The sequence below is a fragment of the Lepus europaeus genome, chromosome 2, assembly GCF_033115175.1.
Source record: "Lepus europaeus isolate LE1 chromosome 2, mLepTim1.pri, whole genome shotgun sequence".
Taxonomy (NCBI): Eukaryota; Metazoa; Chordata; class Mammalia; order Lagomorpha; family Leporidae; genus Lepus; species Lepus europaeus.
The window spans coordinates 119,553,173-119,569,422 of record NC_084828.1 but is presented as its reverse complement, the minus strand read 5'-3'; the positions used below and the strand labels follow the sequence as shown (position 1 = coordinate 119,569,422).

Sequence of the window (16,250 nt, the reverse complement as noted above, 5' to 3'; positions counted from 1 at the left end):
CTCAAGTACATACCCATATGCCATGAATTATCTTTAAAATCACATTATGCAGACCTGCCTGTGGGCCTGAAATTCAAAGGAATTTTAAACTCTGACTTCCGTTCAGTAGGAATATGTGCAAGGAATAAGGATGAGGCTGTATCACAGTTGACTATTTTTTTTTTTTTTGACAGGCAGAGTGGACAGTGAGAGAGAGACAGAGAGAAAGGTCTTCCTTTTGCCGTTGGTTCACCCTCCAATGGCCGCCGCGGCTGGCGCACTGCGGCCAGCGCACCGCGCTGATCCGATGGCAGGAGCCAGGTGCTTCTCCTGGTCTCCCATGGGGTGCAGGGCCCAAGCACTTGGGCCATCCTCCACTGCACTCCCGGGCCACAGCAGAGAGCTGGCCTAGAAGAGGGGCAACCAGGACAGGATCGGGGACTAGAACCCGGTGTGCCGGCGCCGCAAGGCGGAGGATTAGCCTAGTGAGCCACGGCGCCGGCCACATTTGACTATTTTAAATTATACACATGTAACTAAACCAAAGGAGTAAGGGGGTCTCATGTTCTGAAGTTTGGGCTTCCTTGAGATTCTTATAGAGCTTAACTATTTATTTTGCTTTAAAACATAGGGTGATATTGAGCATCAATAAAGTAGTAAAATGATAAATTAAAGTAGTAAAATGATAAATTAAAAAAACTCAGTACCAACTGACAGTAAATTGATTGTTGGATTAGAATCTTAGGAATTCAAACTTTATCACTATTGCTGTCAGTTGTTTTGTCACTGACCAAAGTTATTTCAAATAGCTAATCTTATCAAGTTAAGCCAGTAACTTAGTTTGTAAAGTATTTACTTCCACAATGTGCATTTTTACCTGGTCTATTTTACTAACACTAAATTTAGTAGCTAATTTCTTTGTGTTCATTTAAACAAAATACTGCAGAACCTCATATGATGGTTGTCTGTCACATCTTTAGTTAACTGGAGAGTCTAAATTTGCCTTTTTTCAATATTTATTCATTTAAAAGAGCTATAAAGAGGAAGGGAGAGACAGAGCAAGATCTTCCATCCACTGGGTCACTCCGAAAATGGTAGGAAGAGCCTGGACTGAGCCAAGCTAAAGTCAGGAGCCTGGAACTCCATCTAGATCTCCTACGTGGACGGCAGGGGCCCAAGGACTTGGGCCATCTTAGGCAGCTTCCTTAGCAGGGAACAGGATCAGAAGTGGAGCAGCCAGGACACAAATTGGCATCTATACGGGATGTCAGTGCTATAGTGGTAAATTTGCTTTTGAAAAATAAGCAAAATAACTTTTAGCAGTTGTATCCTACTTAAACATCAAGGTTCAGTTCTTGTTTATTTTGTGTTTGTTACTTCTCACCCTCCAGCCTCCAGGCAGCAGTTTTATGTCTCACAGTCTTGATTTCATTTCAGAAAATATTGGAGATAAAGTGCGCTTAATTCTTATTTTTCTCCAAGTCTTTGAGCCAGGTTTTCTTACTCCTGACTCTTTACAGGAAGATATGATGTGTGGAATATGGTGATGAACTTAGGGACCTGGATTTCCTACCTGCTTTGTTTCTTTGGCTTCCTGTTTCCCAGTAACTGAGCCTTCCTTATACTTTCCCTGTCCCTCTCCTATCTATTCCTACAATAAATTGAAAGTTTGTGTTCTTCCAGAATTCCTATGCTGAATCCTAATTCTTAATGTGATACTAGGACATGCGACCTCTCAGAGGTAATAAGATTGTGAGGGTAGAGCCCTCATGAATGAAATTAATGCTCTTATAAAAGAAACCCCAGAGAGCTTTTTCCTTTTCTCCACCATACGAGGATACAAAGAGAAGTCGACAGTCTGAAACCCAGAGAGGACCCTTACCAGAACCCAACCTTATAGCTTTCCTGAACTTGAACTTCCAGCCTCCAGAATTGTAAGAAATACATTTCTGCTGTTGGTCATCTACTTAGTCTATAGGTAACCCAAAACTAAGATACGGTACTTGCTCATGTGCAGTTCATGAAATCACCTGATCACAGTGGGAATACACCTGCTCTAACCACTTTTCCCCATCCTCTTAACTGTTGTGATACACTCAGGGCACCTTAATCAGAATCAGAATCTGGCATTTGGAATTTAAAATAAGAAATTCCAGGCTTATTTTGTTTGGGTTTTAGAAGCTCAGAAGATGGCCGGCGCCGCGGCTCAATAGGCTAATCCTCCGCCTGCGGCGCCGGCACACCGGGTTCTAGTCGCGGTCAGGGCACCGGATTCTGTCCTGGTTGCCCCTCTTCCAGGCCAGCTCTCTCCTGTGGCCTGGGAGTGCAGTGGAGGATGGCCCAAGTCCTTGGGCCCTGCACCCGCATGGGAGACCAGGAGAAGCACCTGGCTCCTGGTTTCGGATCCGTGCGGTGCACCGGCCGCAGCACGCCAGCCACAGCGCGCCGGCCGCAGTGGCCATTGGAGGGTGAACCAACGGCAAAGGAAGACCTTTCTCTCTGTCTCTCTCTCTCTCTCTCTCTCTCTGTCCACTCTGCCTGTCAAAAAATTTTAAAAAAAATTAAAAAAAAAAAGAAGCTCAGAAGATTTCAGTGAGTATTTTCCACCATGTGAATCAGGATACAGACCATACTAGTGAGTAGTAAGAGAAGAGAAAAAAAGCCAATTAAGATACTTAGCTGGCAGGGGAGATACCATGATCACGAAGGTGGTTTTCCCAGGGCGAGGCTTATCCATTACTCCGGATGTGCTGACCTCTGCGATTTCCCCAAATGCAGGAAACTCGACTGCATAATTTGTAGTAGTGGGAGACTGCGTTCGCACTCTCCCCTGAAAAACAGAAAAAAAAAAAAAAAAGCCAATTAAGAAAGAGCAGCAGAGTAGAAGCCTGGGTTAGGGAGAACTACCAGAGCTGGCTTCACCCTGTTCTTGGACCACTTGAATCACCTTTACTTCCTTGTTATGAATCATCTCTTTGTTTCAACTCATAGGAGATAGTTTCTATTACTTATAAGAAAAATATTAGCTAATATAATGTTCTTTGCATGAAATTTGAGGATGACTTCTAATATTTTCTTGTTGTTTGACAGTTATTATAACTACCAGCAAAAGGGGCCGGGGCTGTGATGCAGCGGGTTAAAGCCCTGGCCTGAAGTGCCCACATCCCATATGGGCACTGGTCTAGTCCCGGCTGCTTCTCTTCCGATCCAGCTCTCTGCTATGGCCTGGGAAAGCAGTAGAAGACAGCCTGAGTGCTTGGGCCCCTGTACCCACAAGAGAGATCCAGAAGAAGCTCCTAGCTCCTGGCTTCGGATCAGCTCAGCTCTGACCGTTGTGGTCATTTGGGGAGTGAACCAGTGGATGGATGACCTCTCTGTCTCTGTCTCTACCTCTCTCCTTAACTCTGTCTTTCAAATAAATAAAATAAACATTTAAAAAATTACTACTAGCAAAGGACATTCCTCAAAGAAGTTTCCATGGTTTTTCCACCCCAGATATATATTTTACTATGCCTTCTATTATTTATCTTTCAATAAGCAGAGTGCAAGGACTTTGCAACAAAGTCTGAAAAGATTGGAATGATCTGGATCACATACATTCTGTAAATTAAACTCCTTTCCAGGACAAAACTCCTCAGGAGGAGACATTTCTGGGGATAGAATTCAAATCTATCAGGGCACAGACAGTAAAGGCAAAAGAAAAAGGAGAATCACATCACATATGGGGTGGATATAGAAGGGAATAATCAGGATATCTCAAAATGTAAACTGCCATATTCTCTTCCTTTCTTTGTTTATTTATTTATTTATTTATTTTGGACAGGCAGAGTTAGACGATGAGAGAGACAGAGAGAAAGGTCTTCCTTCTGTTGGTTCACCCCCCAAATGGCCACTATGGCAGGCACGCTGCACCAATCCGAAACCAGGAGCCAGGTGCTTCTTCCTGGTCTCCCATGTGGGTGCAGGGCCCAAGCACTGGGCCATCCTCCACTGCCTTCCTGGGCCACAGCAGAGAGCTGGACTGGAAGAGGAGCAACTGGGACAGAATCTGGTGCCCCAAACGGGACTAGAACCCGGGATGCCAGCGCCGCAGGCGGAGGATTAGCCTATTGAGCTGCGCACCGGCCATCTTTTCCTTTCTTTAAGATTTGTTTTATTAAGGGGCCAGTGCTGTGGCAAAGCAGGTGAAGCTGCCGCCTACAGTCCTGGCATCCCTTATGGATGCTGATTGGAGTCCCAGCTGCTCCATTTCCAATTGTTATTCCTGCTAGTGTGCCTGGGAAAGCAGTAGAAGATGGCCCAAGTCGTTGGGCCCCTGCACCTGTGTGGGAGACCTGGAAGAAGCTCCAGACTCCTGGCATCTCTCTGCAACTCTGCCTTTTTAAGAAAAGATTTATTTATTTATTTGAAAGACAGGGACAGAGAGAAGTAGAGACAGAGAGAAAGACAGATCTTCCATCCACCAGTTCAATCCTTAAATGGCTGCAACAACCAGGTCTGTACCAGGTTTGTAGCCAGGATCCAGGGACTCTGCCCAGGTTTCCCATGTTTGTGGCATGAGCCCAAGCCCTTGGGCCATCTTTTTGCTGCTTTCCCAGGTGCATTAGCAGGAATGCCGGATCTGAAGTGGAGTAGTTGGGACTTGAACTGGCACTCTGAGATGGCATGCTGGTCTCACAAGCAGTGGCTTAACCTGCTTCACAACACCTGTCCCAGCTGCCATATACTTGAATGCTTTGAGAAACTGTCCATAAAAAAAGCTCTAGAATTATGAATTAGATAGAAAATTATCAAAGTATGGCCAAAGAGTTCACTTGAAAAATGATTAAAAATCACATTTCATTCTACAGACTCAATTAAACTACTTTGACACAAACATTGAACAACAGAAGAGATGGAGGTACAATTCCATCAGTTATGAGGAAAGAGAGGACAATGTTCTAGAGATTACAGATAATGAAAACATGCCAGAAAGACTTTCTCATAAAACAAATAAAAACCATAATCTTATATTTCAAAGCAAGCTAATACACTCTAAGAAAATTGATAAATGAAAGAATAAATAAATCAGAATCTATTTTGTATAAAAAAAGCAGAAATGAATTAAGTTAAAAGGAAATGATTGGGCCGGCGCCACAGCTCACTTGGCTAATCCTCCGCCTGTGGCACTGGTACCCCAGGTTCAGGTCCCAGTAGGGGCGCCGGATTCTGTCCCGGTTGCTCCTCTTCCAGCCCAGCTCTCTGCTGTGGCCCGGGAGTGCAGTGGAGGATGGCTCAGGTGCTTGGGCCCTGCACCTGCATGGGAGACCAGGAGGAAGCACCTGGCTCCTGGCTTCGGATCGGCATAGTGCACCGGCCGTGGCGGCCATTTAGGGGGTGAGCCAACAGAAAGGAAGGCCTTTCTCTTTCTTTTAAAAAAGAAAAAAAATATTGGAAAAAAAAAGGAAATGATTAAGAGATAACTGAAATAAAAGTGAAGCTAGAAACTAGAAAAAATACAAGATAATACCTCAGAGAAATGGAAGATGAGGAAAAAATTTTTAAACCCAAAAGAAAGGACAGAGATTAAAAGAGTTCAAGAAAAAATTTGAATTAAAGATATCTGACAAACATAAGAATACATGAAGCAATTCTTGACAAAGGAAAGAAATTCTGAAACCTACCATGTAAGAAGCTAAAATAAAATGAGAATTAAAACTAAATATTGAAAGGGCACCAAGTTTATCTGGTAAAAGTGATCAAGAATGGCGATTGCTGAGATATAATTTAATGAAATCATTGTACCTTAACAGGAAGGAAATAAAATCCTGCAGGCACCTGGGGAAAAATATCAGTCACTTATTCAGGGAAGAAAAACTTTCAACATCAGCACTTAATGCCTGTAGGAAACTGAGCAGTACATTTAAAATACTCCATGAAAGAAAATATGACAAGGATTTCATGTTCATTCAAGTTATCATTAATATGCAATAACTTGGAACATTATTCTTTATTAATCTATTGGAGAAGAGGATTTGGACAATCGAGATACATAAAGAGACATTGAAAAAATGACTCATGATGAACATTAAATACCATTTTTAATAAAACTAAGACTAAATGTCAGACGTAAGAAAGAGAATATAACACATAATGGCTGAGTGCTCTGACAATGTATATGCAGTATAGTTGTAAAAATAATGGGGTGAAAATCAGGAGCTCAAATACAAAAGATTTTTTGACTCCCTTCAGTAATCATGTTGGTGATAATGCTGATATTGTTGTTAGCTCCTGCAGATTAAAGATGGAGTAATTTCAGGCACCCTAAAGATAATGAGAACAGTTGACCAAAACACATTAAATATGTTTAAATTTATGATTTCATCCTGACACAAAAAGCTAATTGCTCATTATGATGGTTAATTTTTTTAAAAAAAGGCAGAGAGAGAGAGAGAGAGAGAGAGAGAGAGAGAGAGAGATCTTGCATCAGCTGGTTCATTCCCCAGATTGTGGCAATGACCAGAGCTGCACCCATCTGAAGCCAGGAGCCAGGAGCTTTTTCCAGGTCTCACATGTGGGTCCAGGGGCCCAAGGACTTGGGCCATCTTCTACTGCTTTCCTAAGCCAAAGCAGAGAGCTGGATCAGAAGTGGAGCAGCTGGGACTCTAACCTGCACCCATATGGGATGCTGGCACTGCGGGCGGTGGTTTTACCCGCTAAGCCATAGCACCAGCCTCAATGATGGTTAATTTTATGTGTTAACTTGACTAGACTAAAGGATCGCCAAACAATTGTTAAGAAATTATATCTGGAGGAGTCCTTAAGGGGGTCTTTAGAAGAGAATGAACAACCTGAGAAAGAAAATCTGCCCTCACCAATGTGAGCATCATTCAATCAAACTGCTAGAAAGAATAAAAAGGCAAAGGAAGGGTAGATTTTCTGTCGGTTACTGAGATGGATCATCCATCTTCTCCTGTTCTTCATGTCAGAGTTCTGGTTCTCCAGACTCCAAGATTTACAATGGTGTTCCCTCTCACAATTTTCTTGGATCTTCAGCTGGGACTGAATTATACCACCTACTTTCCTGATTCCCCAGCTTGCAGAGGGCAGATCATGGCTTTTTTTCAGCCTCCATAATTGTATGAGCCAATTATCATAATGAATCTTATCTATCTATTCATTTGTTTACATTTTTCTGGAAAACCCTGACTAATGCAAGTACAATCTTCACTGGAAGATGGTAGAAACCAATTCTTTATTTGAAAATTGGTAAATAAAAGAAAATAAACATTTATGCTGCCTTTTCTAAATAAATAACCACTAGTTAATCAGATAGTAGATAAGGTGAAATTTTACTTTATGGAAGTGTTTCATCTAATAATTGAAGCAGAAATAATAAAATTTGAATATCAACAATGTTTGCAGTAGATAGTGAATTATTGAATCTAAGCATTGAACATCAATGGTTGCTATCATCACAAAGAGACAGAAAAACATTTTGTGCTTGGAAAGGCACAACAGCACCTATGAAGTAATCTTGCCAAAAATTAGCATCAAACTTGAATGTAAAGATGAGTCTTTTGTGTAGTGGTTGATATTGCTTAGGGGTCCCTGCCCCCACCATGGGAGACAGATTGGGCTATTGCAGGCATCTGGGGTATGAACCAATAGAAAGAAGATCTTTATCTATCTCCATCTCTGTCTTTCTGTCTCTCTCTTCCTTGCAAATAAAAATAAAAATATGTTTTAAAAAACGTCAACTAAAAAAACAAAACTCTGAATTTGATTTGGTCTGGAGTTTTAGGAAGATGGTACTCTTTGTTGCTGTATGTAATCCAAGTTACTGAGGCTTCTATTTTCAAGCTTGAGAAAGTCAGCAGCTTCCCCATCCCAGACTGAACCAGATTTAAGTATCTGTTGTCTGTGAAGCAGTAGTTTTATAGAAGGATGTGCCCTAACACATCCTTCTATAAGGTACTAAGGTACTAAGACTCTTCACCTAGAAAAACAGGAACAACCTCACCAGCAAAGATCAGAGTTAGAGTATTACCTTCCATGCTAATACTCCACGGTCTGAAGGTAGCTACTGGTGAGGGGAATACAAAAAAGAGAGCTCAGCAGCTAAGCCATATGGATAGACATGAAAATTATGTCCAGAATGAGTCAGTTTTCTTCCAAGAGGTGCTGGAATGTTCAGCTCCCCCTCAACCCACAGGAATCTCCCTGATCCTACCCTATATGTGTTTCTGTTCCAGTGATTCCTTCTAGAACCTGCACCCTTCCTGAAGCCGTGGAAGTTGTGCCCTCTTCACGCTGTGTTCTAAAATCATTTTTTAAGGAAAGAAATAAACACTTAAAAAAACAACTTTGGATAAAGTCTTTGGCTATAGTTCTTACAACAGGTCATAAGACTATTGAGCTTTTTGGATAACCATTATACCAAAACTTCTCTAAATTTTGAAAAGCAACAGTTTAAGAACTTTAACACTTAAAATGATTCAGGACCCAAACCTGCCGCAGTAGGAAGTCAATTGCAAGTTGTGTGTCCCCAGGAAAGGCATCCTTCTGGGGCTGGCACTAGCAAATAAAACTACTGCCTGCAGTGCTGGCATCCCATAGGGGTGCCTGTTCGTGTCCAAGCTACTCTATCCACATCTGATCCAGCTCTCTGCTGCAGCCTGGTAATGCAGTATGTGGTCCAAGTGCTTGGGCCCCTGCTCCTGTGTGGGAGACCTAGAAGAAGCTCCTGGCTCTCAGCTTCGGATTGGCCCTGCTCTGGCCATTGTGGCCATTTGGGGATGAACCAGGAGGTGGAAGACCTCTCTCTCTGCCTCTGCCTCCCTGTAACTCTGCTTTTCAAATAATAAATAAATAAATTTTTTAAAAAATGGCATCCTCCCAAATTATACCTTGAATGTAATCTTGGAAGACAACAGACCAGGAAAATCCTCCTGGCATAATTTAAGGATTTTTTTTCATTGAAATATTTTCATTTCATTTTATATGTAATGTTGAATTACATATAAATATGTAATAATGCATAATGAAAAGGAAATATTTTTCATCTACAAAGGTATACTAAAACTCTGGGATTTATGTTAAAATACTTAGGCAAAAATTTATAGAACAGATTAAATTAAATTGACAAAATTTTAAAAATTGTTACAGCTATATGATAGGCACATATGAATTCATTGTAATATTTGTATACATCTTGAAAAAACAAAAACAAAGGTGTTAGCCTGTAATAAATCCAAACTGATTGTTGCCATGCAGGAACAAGGTCTCAAACACCCAGATCTGCCTATTTTTTTGAGAGAAGTCAACACTCCAGAGGATTTTTAAATTTTTTTTATTTTCATTTTATTTTATTTTTTTTGACAGGCAGAGTGGACAGTGAGAGAGAGAGAGACAGAGAGAAAGGTCTTCCTTTGCCGTTGGTTCACTCTCCAATGACCGCCGCAGCTGCTGCGCTGCGGCAGGCGCACCGCGCTGATCCGATGGCAGGAGCCGGGTGCTTCTCCTGGTCTCCCATGGGGTGCAGGGCCCAAGCACTTGGGCCATCCTCCACTGCACTCCTGGGCCACAGCAGAGAGCTGGCCTGGAAGAGGGGCAACTGGCTCACCACGTGTTTGTCTATAGACACTCCACCATTGCCATCCTCTGGCCTCACTAGATGGTTCCACCAATGGGACCCACGTGATCATGGACTGTGAACTCCAAAACTGTGAGCGAAAGTACACTTTTTTCCTTCATCGGTAGCTTAATACACTTCTTTACCTTCCCCTTCACAGACTGTCGCTGTTCTTGAAGATAGTTGATGAAGCTCTGCCAATACAAGCAGCAAATGGCTGTAAACATCCACTGGAGGAACTGGAAAGCCACTGCTCTAGCTTTACCACACAACATCACACAGGTTCTCATGCTGATTTGAAACTTTTCACATGGTCTGTGAATATTTTTAATAGCTCTCTAATTGATAGGCACATAATTATCTATGTACGTGCACTGTGCCCAGGTCATTGGGACACTGTCTTCAGACTTTCCAGGCTGTGATGCCACCCTACTGATGAGCTTCATCCTTGGCGTGGAGCTTCCTGCTCTGCTCTTCCCCTCTCCACTACCCTGGACCAGCCATTGAGACTGACCAAGGAATTTGCCTGCTCCTCAGATGCCAGAGCTACTTGATCTCTGACCACTGCCTCTAGTTTGTTGCTCTACTGTAGGGAAGTACTGCTTCACACTCTCCTTGTCACTTCTGTCTGGACCCACTGTACATGGACACAGCAGCAAAGGGTTATAGAGCAGAGTATCTCTTTGAAACAGATAAAAATCGCTGGAGGAGTTTAATTGCTAACAACAGATCAATGCCAGTATTTGATTCTCTACGGAAGATTTAAAAAGAATCTGCTATCTGACTTCTTTGGGCATGGTAGGAAATGAGAAAAAGTCTTTGGAGCAAGATCTCATTATTTGATGCCTTTTTGGTTTCCTTTATGGTTTTTTCTTGTTTTTAACTTTTATTTAATGAATATAAATTTCCAATGTACAGCTTATGGATTACAATAGCTTCCCCCTCCCATAACTTCCCTCCCACCCACAACCCTCCCCTCTCCTGCTCCCTCTCCCATTCCATTCACATCAAGATTCATTTTCAATTCTCTTTATATACAGAAGATCAATTTAGTATATATTAAGTAAAGATTTCAACAGTTTGCACTCACATAGAAACACAAAGTGAAACATACTGTTGGAGTACTAGTTATAGCATTAAGTCACAATGTACAGCACATTAAGGACAGAGATCCCACATGAGGAGCAAGTGCACAGTGACTCCTGTTGTTGACCCAACAAATTGACACTCTAGTTTATGGTGCCAGTAACCACCCTAGGCTCTTGTCATGAGTTGCCAAGGCTATGGACGCCTTCCAAGTTCGCCGACTCTGATCATATTTAGACAAGGTCATAAAAGACAGGGTGAGGATAGTAACCAATGATCCTAAGAGTGGCATTAACCAGGTCTGAACAATTATACAGCATTAAGTGGGGAAGAGGACCATCAGTACACACAGGTTTGGAGTAGAGCCATTGGAGGTAGAGCAGAGGTTATGATTACAAAGGAATGAGGCCCAAGTGTGCTAGACAGGGTCTAGAACAAAGAACAGAGTCATTATTAGAGGAGCTAATTAAGTTTTCTGATTGAGAGGCAAATAGAACCTGATAGAAGGGGCTTGATAATAATCTGTTGGGCTTAAGGCCTTGTAAGTTAAGAGGCCCAGACCTATCTATCTCTTCACATGGGGTGCATGCTAAGGGAGGTGTGAACCACTTGGGGGAAGGCACTCTGTTGACTTTCATTACCTGGCTGGCCTGGGAGGAGAGCTGGCCAGATAAAGGCAGGTGGCATCTCTAACAAGAAATTTACAGTTCTGCCTGCAATGTTGCTGACCCTACTTGACCATCCCCTCAGCTGCAGTGGTCACTTTGGAAGTTGGGCTGAGTGAAGGGCTTTTCAGCTTAGAGCCAATAAGATCTGTGGCTCTGACCTGGGCATCCTTCGACTCCAGGGCAGGTCCATTTCCAGTGATCCAACTCTTGGCAGAGCTGCCAGGGCTCTTCACAAGCTGACTTCTGCTGAAGCCCAGGCTTACCACATTGAAAGCCACTGCAGTGGACTGGCCTGTTGGGTCTCCTTGAGGGCAGATCACTGTGCAGATCAGCCATTAACAGGCCTGCCACCCATTGCTTCTGATGCCCAGCTTTCTTTTCCTCCTGATTTGTGTTAAAGCAGACCAGAGGATGCAAGTCAAGGGAGTGCCCGTGTCCCATCTCTAATCTTCGGTGGCCTGAACTACAAGTCTATAGTCACAGGCATGTTCTGTAGTAGTTTTTCTAAGGTAGACAATGCCCATGAGGAAAATTATATTCTCACTTAAAAACTTTCTTTCCCTTTGGTCTGAAAGGGAGGTTTTTGCTACTTACTGTTTACTTCGCTAATGGCGAAGTGAATCTAGCTATGAGATTATAATTTAAGCTCTTATTTTGGCTATGCTATTGCAGAAAAATGTTAGCCATCTCTTTTATAAGGTCTAAAGATTAAATTGTGCGTCCTACAGATTCCTTCATAATAGAATTAGTTTCCTACCTTGAGGAGACTAGAGAAATGAAAGAACAAGTTGGGCTTAGAATAGAGAAATGAGGGTGCAAGTCCTAGATTGCTTGCTGACAATAGCAATATCACATGAATACTTAGCAAACAGTTTCAACCGTTAGATAACAACTTAAGAAATCATTTACCAGAAGGTCCAATGCCATCTAGAAATTTTAGGAATCATGTATTTGGAAACACCTCTTAAATATCTAACATGGTGTAGTTTGTTTAACCAGTAAACTTAAGCACAACCATATAAAATGATTTTAGTTTCTTTCTACCAACAAGTATAAAACATATGATACACAGATTCAGGTCACACAAATTAAAATGTATCTTTGATTAATATTAGCAGCTTAAATTTATGGACATTCTTACCTATAAGCCGATTAAAATAAAATTCTTAATAAAATTTTCCCATGTGGACATACAATATGTACACATATGTAACATAACATAATAGACCAATATAGCAATTTTAATAATAGCTTTTAAAATCTCTATATCTTTTTGTAGATTGCCAATTGATTTGAATTGCTTTTTGTTTTTAGTAACCTCAGTTAACCATACTTTCTCTCAGTTGGTACTGTTAATACATTATTGGCTTCATCTGTTTACAGAGCCATCCCAAAGTACTGAATACAATAGAAGTGACTGGAAAAAGTCCATAGGAACCTATAGAAGGACAGCTAAACACAGAACCAACAACACTTTAGTTTTATGAGCAGCAAATCATATATAACTGTGGATGACAAAAGACTTTAAGTCGCCATGTTTAAAATTATAAACTCATCAACCAACAAGAGGCACTTGCTTACTTCACAGTATTTTTGAAAGCACCTGTAGGATTTTACAAGTATTTAACCTTTTAGGCCTCTGGGGCTTTCTCATTAAGATAACTATCATGTCTAGTAACTCAAGATCATTAGACTTTTTAATTCTCAAACATTTGTATTAATAGCATTTTCCATTATAGAAATTTAAAATTTAGTACCACGTCACATCTTGACAGTACTTCTAATATAATCGAAATAGCCTGATTAGTTGGTGTCTCTATAAGATGAGAGACATAGGTCCTTCGATTTTTTCAGTTGGGCCCAAACTGGAAAAACCAAGGTCCAAGATTTACTGGAAATTTTAGATTCCAGATTGTTTGAAACTTTGATTTTTTGGATGCCTGTCAAGAATGCCAAGAAGGCTCAAAATCCAAAATATCTGGTTGAAGTAAGATTCCTTAAAATCATGACATAACATAGACCAAATTTGATCATTGTTACAAGGTGATTATTCGAATTATTGAAAATAAGCACGTATTTAAATAACCCATAGCTCTTACTAAAAATTCAGCTGTTTTTGAACAATTAGATTTTAATGGCCGGCGCCGTGGCTTAACAGGCCAATCGTCCGTCTTGCGGCACCGGCACACCAGGTTCTAGTCCCGTTTGGGGCGCCGGATTCTATTGCGGTTGCCCCCCTTCCAGGCCAGCTCTCTGCTATGGCCCAGGAATGCAGTGGAGGATGGCCCAAGTGCTTGGGCCCTGTACCCGCATGGGAGACCAGGAGAAGCACCTGGCTTCTGGCTTCGGAGCAGCGCGATGCACCGGCCGCAGTGGCCATTGGAGGGTGAACCAACGGCAAAAAGGAAGACCTTTATCTCTGTCTCTCTCTCTTACTATCCACTCTGCCTGTCAAAAAATAAAAAATAAAAAAAAATTTAAAAAAGAATGTAACAGACATCAAGAGAACATAATAGATAACTTTAACACATTGCTTTAACAGAGCATCAGATTTTAATTCTATGTCAAAGAGAAATTGAGCTTCCTGTGATCTTTTGCTGTGAGGTTTCCTTCCTTTACCTTCTTTTATATTGATGACCATGTTTCTGTGTTTCTGTGTATAACACATCTTTAAGTATCTTTTGCAGGGCAGGATGAGTAGCAACAAATTCTTTCAATTTCTGTTTGCTATGAAAAGTCTTTATTTCACCTTCATTCACAAATGAGAGCTTTAAAGGATATAATATTCTGGGCTGGCAGTTTTTCTCTCTTAGTACCTGGGCTATGTCTCGCCATTCCCTTCTAGCTTGTAGGGTTTCTGATGAGAAGTCTGCTGTGAGTCTAATTGGAGATCCGCTGAGAGTAATCTGACATTTCTCTCTTGCACATTTTAGGATCTTTTCTTTATGTTTCACTGTGGTGAGTTTGATTACAACATGTCGTGGTGAGAATCTCTTTTGGTCATGTTTATTAGGGGTTCTATAAGCTTCCTGTACTAAGATGCCTCTGTCCTTCTCCAAACCTGGGAAATTTTCTGCTAGTATCTCACTGAAAATGCCTTCTAATCCTTTCTCCCTCTCCATGCCTTCAGGAACTCCTAGAACCCGAATGTTGGCTTTTTTAATAGTATCCTGTAGATTCCTGACAATATTTTTTAGATTTCTAATTTCTTCTTCTTTTCTTTGGTTTGCCTGTTTCCTTTCCTGTTCTCTGTCTTCTAAGTCTGGTATTCTCTCTTCTGCTTCGCCCATTCTGTTTTTAAGGCTCTCTAATGTGTTTGTCATTTGATCTATTGAATTCTTCATTTCATTATGATTTCTCGTCACTATCACAGTTTCTTGTTCTACTAGTTGTTTCATTTCATTTTGATTCCCCCTTAATATTTCATTTTCAGAAGAGAGAGTTTCTATCTTGTCCATTAAGGATTTCTGTAGTTCAAGAATTTGTTTTTGAGAACTTCTTAATGTTTTATCAATTTTTTGAGATCCGCTTCTTGCATTTCTTCGATCTCATCATCTTCAAATCTTTAATTGGGGTGTCTTTTGCATTTGGGGGCATCATAGTGTCTTCCTTGTTCTTGTTACCTCGGTTTTTGCATTTGTTGTTTGGCATGTTGGAGATATTTGGTTTCGTCACTGTGGTGTTTTTTCTTGTTACACTATGGCTCTATATTAAGTGGACTGTCTGCTTTCGGTGGAGCCTTAGAGTCTTGAGATGAGTGTGGACTGAGAGCTGTGTTTGGTTCCTCAGGGTTGAGATTTGTCAAAGGTGACACTCCCAGGTTAGGTTTGGTAAATCTCTCTTTCATTCTTTTTTTTTTTTTATTCAAAAGGGAAGTAATTCCACACAGCTGAACATAATTGGAGGTAGTTAGCAGGCAAATGATATACCCACAGGAGCCAGAGATCAGAAGCTCTTTCCCAAGAACCACACAGGGAATCTGTGCTGCCCTCAGTGTGGGCTCCAGTTCTCCTGCAGTCTCCCACTGGGTTGCCAAGTTAGATCCTAATCTCCTGTTATTTCACACCCCCCAGAGTCAGGTTTTTCTGCTAGGCTCAGAGCCGGTGCAGACCTGAGGTTGCCCTGCTTATGACGTATGTCAAAATGGCGCCTGCTCTTTGTCTTGCTCGCCTTTGAGGGGTGAGTGGAGAGAGAGAAACTCGTGTCCGTATCGGTCACTTTTTTTTTTCCTCTCTCTCTTCTAGTTAGCCTGGTGAACTTTTCCCCACGGAGTTTCAAGCCTCATTCCCTCTAGTCTCCTCTTTCCGCTTGCCCGCTGGTGTCTCGGGCTATTGAGGTTCGGCTCACCTCGCGTTCCTGCGCTGGTGTGTTGATTCTGCTGCTGGTGTCCCGAACTTGGGCTCCCATGCTCTCCACGCAGGTCCACTGTGAATCACTAGTTCCGGAAGAGTTTCCTCTGCTGTTTCTTCCCCTACTCTTCCTTTAACCTGCAGTATCTCCACTTTTATTAAACTGTGTCTTCCCGGACTATCAGTGTGCTCCCTTCCTATTCTGCCATCTTGCCCCAACCTCCTTTATGGTTTGATTGTGTTCACCATCCCTCCTCCCAAATTCATGTGTTGGAAATGGAATCCAAAAATTCATATATTAATGGTATTTGGAAGTGGAGTCTTTGGGACATAATTAGGATTAGATGAGGTCATAATGATGGCATTTTAAGAAAGGAGACCTGAGTTAGAAGCTTGCTCTATCTCACTATGTGATGCCCTATCTCTAGTCCAGTCTCTAGAGCCCTGAAACAAAGAAGTTTTTCTTCTTTATGAGTTACCCATCTCAGATAGTTAAAGTAACAGAAAACACCAATACACCACATTGCTGTTTCCTTTTTGATCTTCTATGTGAAG

General features: G+C 41.6%; 1 non-coding gene across 1 annotated transcript; it reads left to right on the top strand.

Annotated features, from left to right (window-relative positions):
- Positions 1 to 2,650: 2,650 nt before the first annotated feature.
- LOC133753065 (U1 spliceosomal RNA) lies at positions 2,651 to 2,810 on the top strand. Its single transcript, XR_009865027.1, has one exon. It is a non-coding gene; the product is annotated as a U1 spliceosomal RNA (small nuclear RNA).
- Positions 2,811 to 16,250: the final 13,440 nt, after the last annotated feature.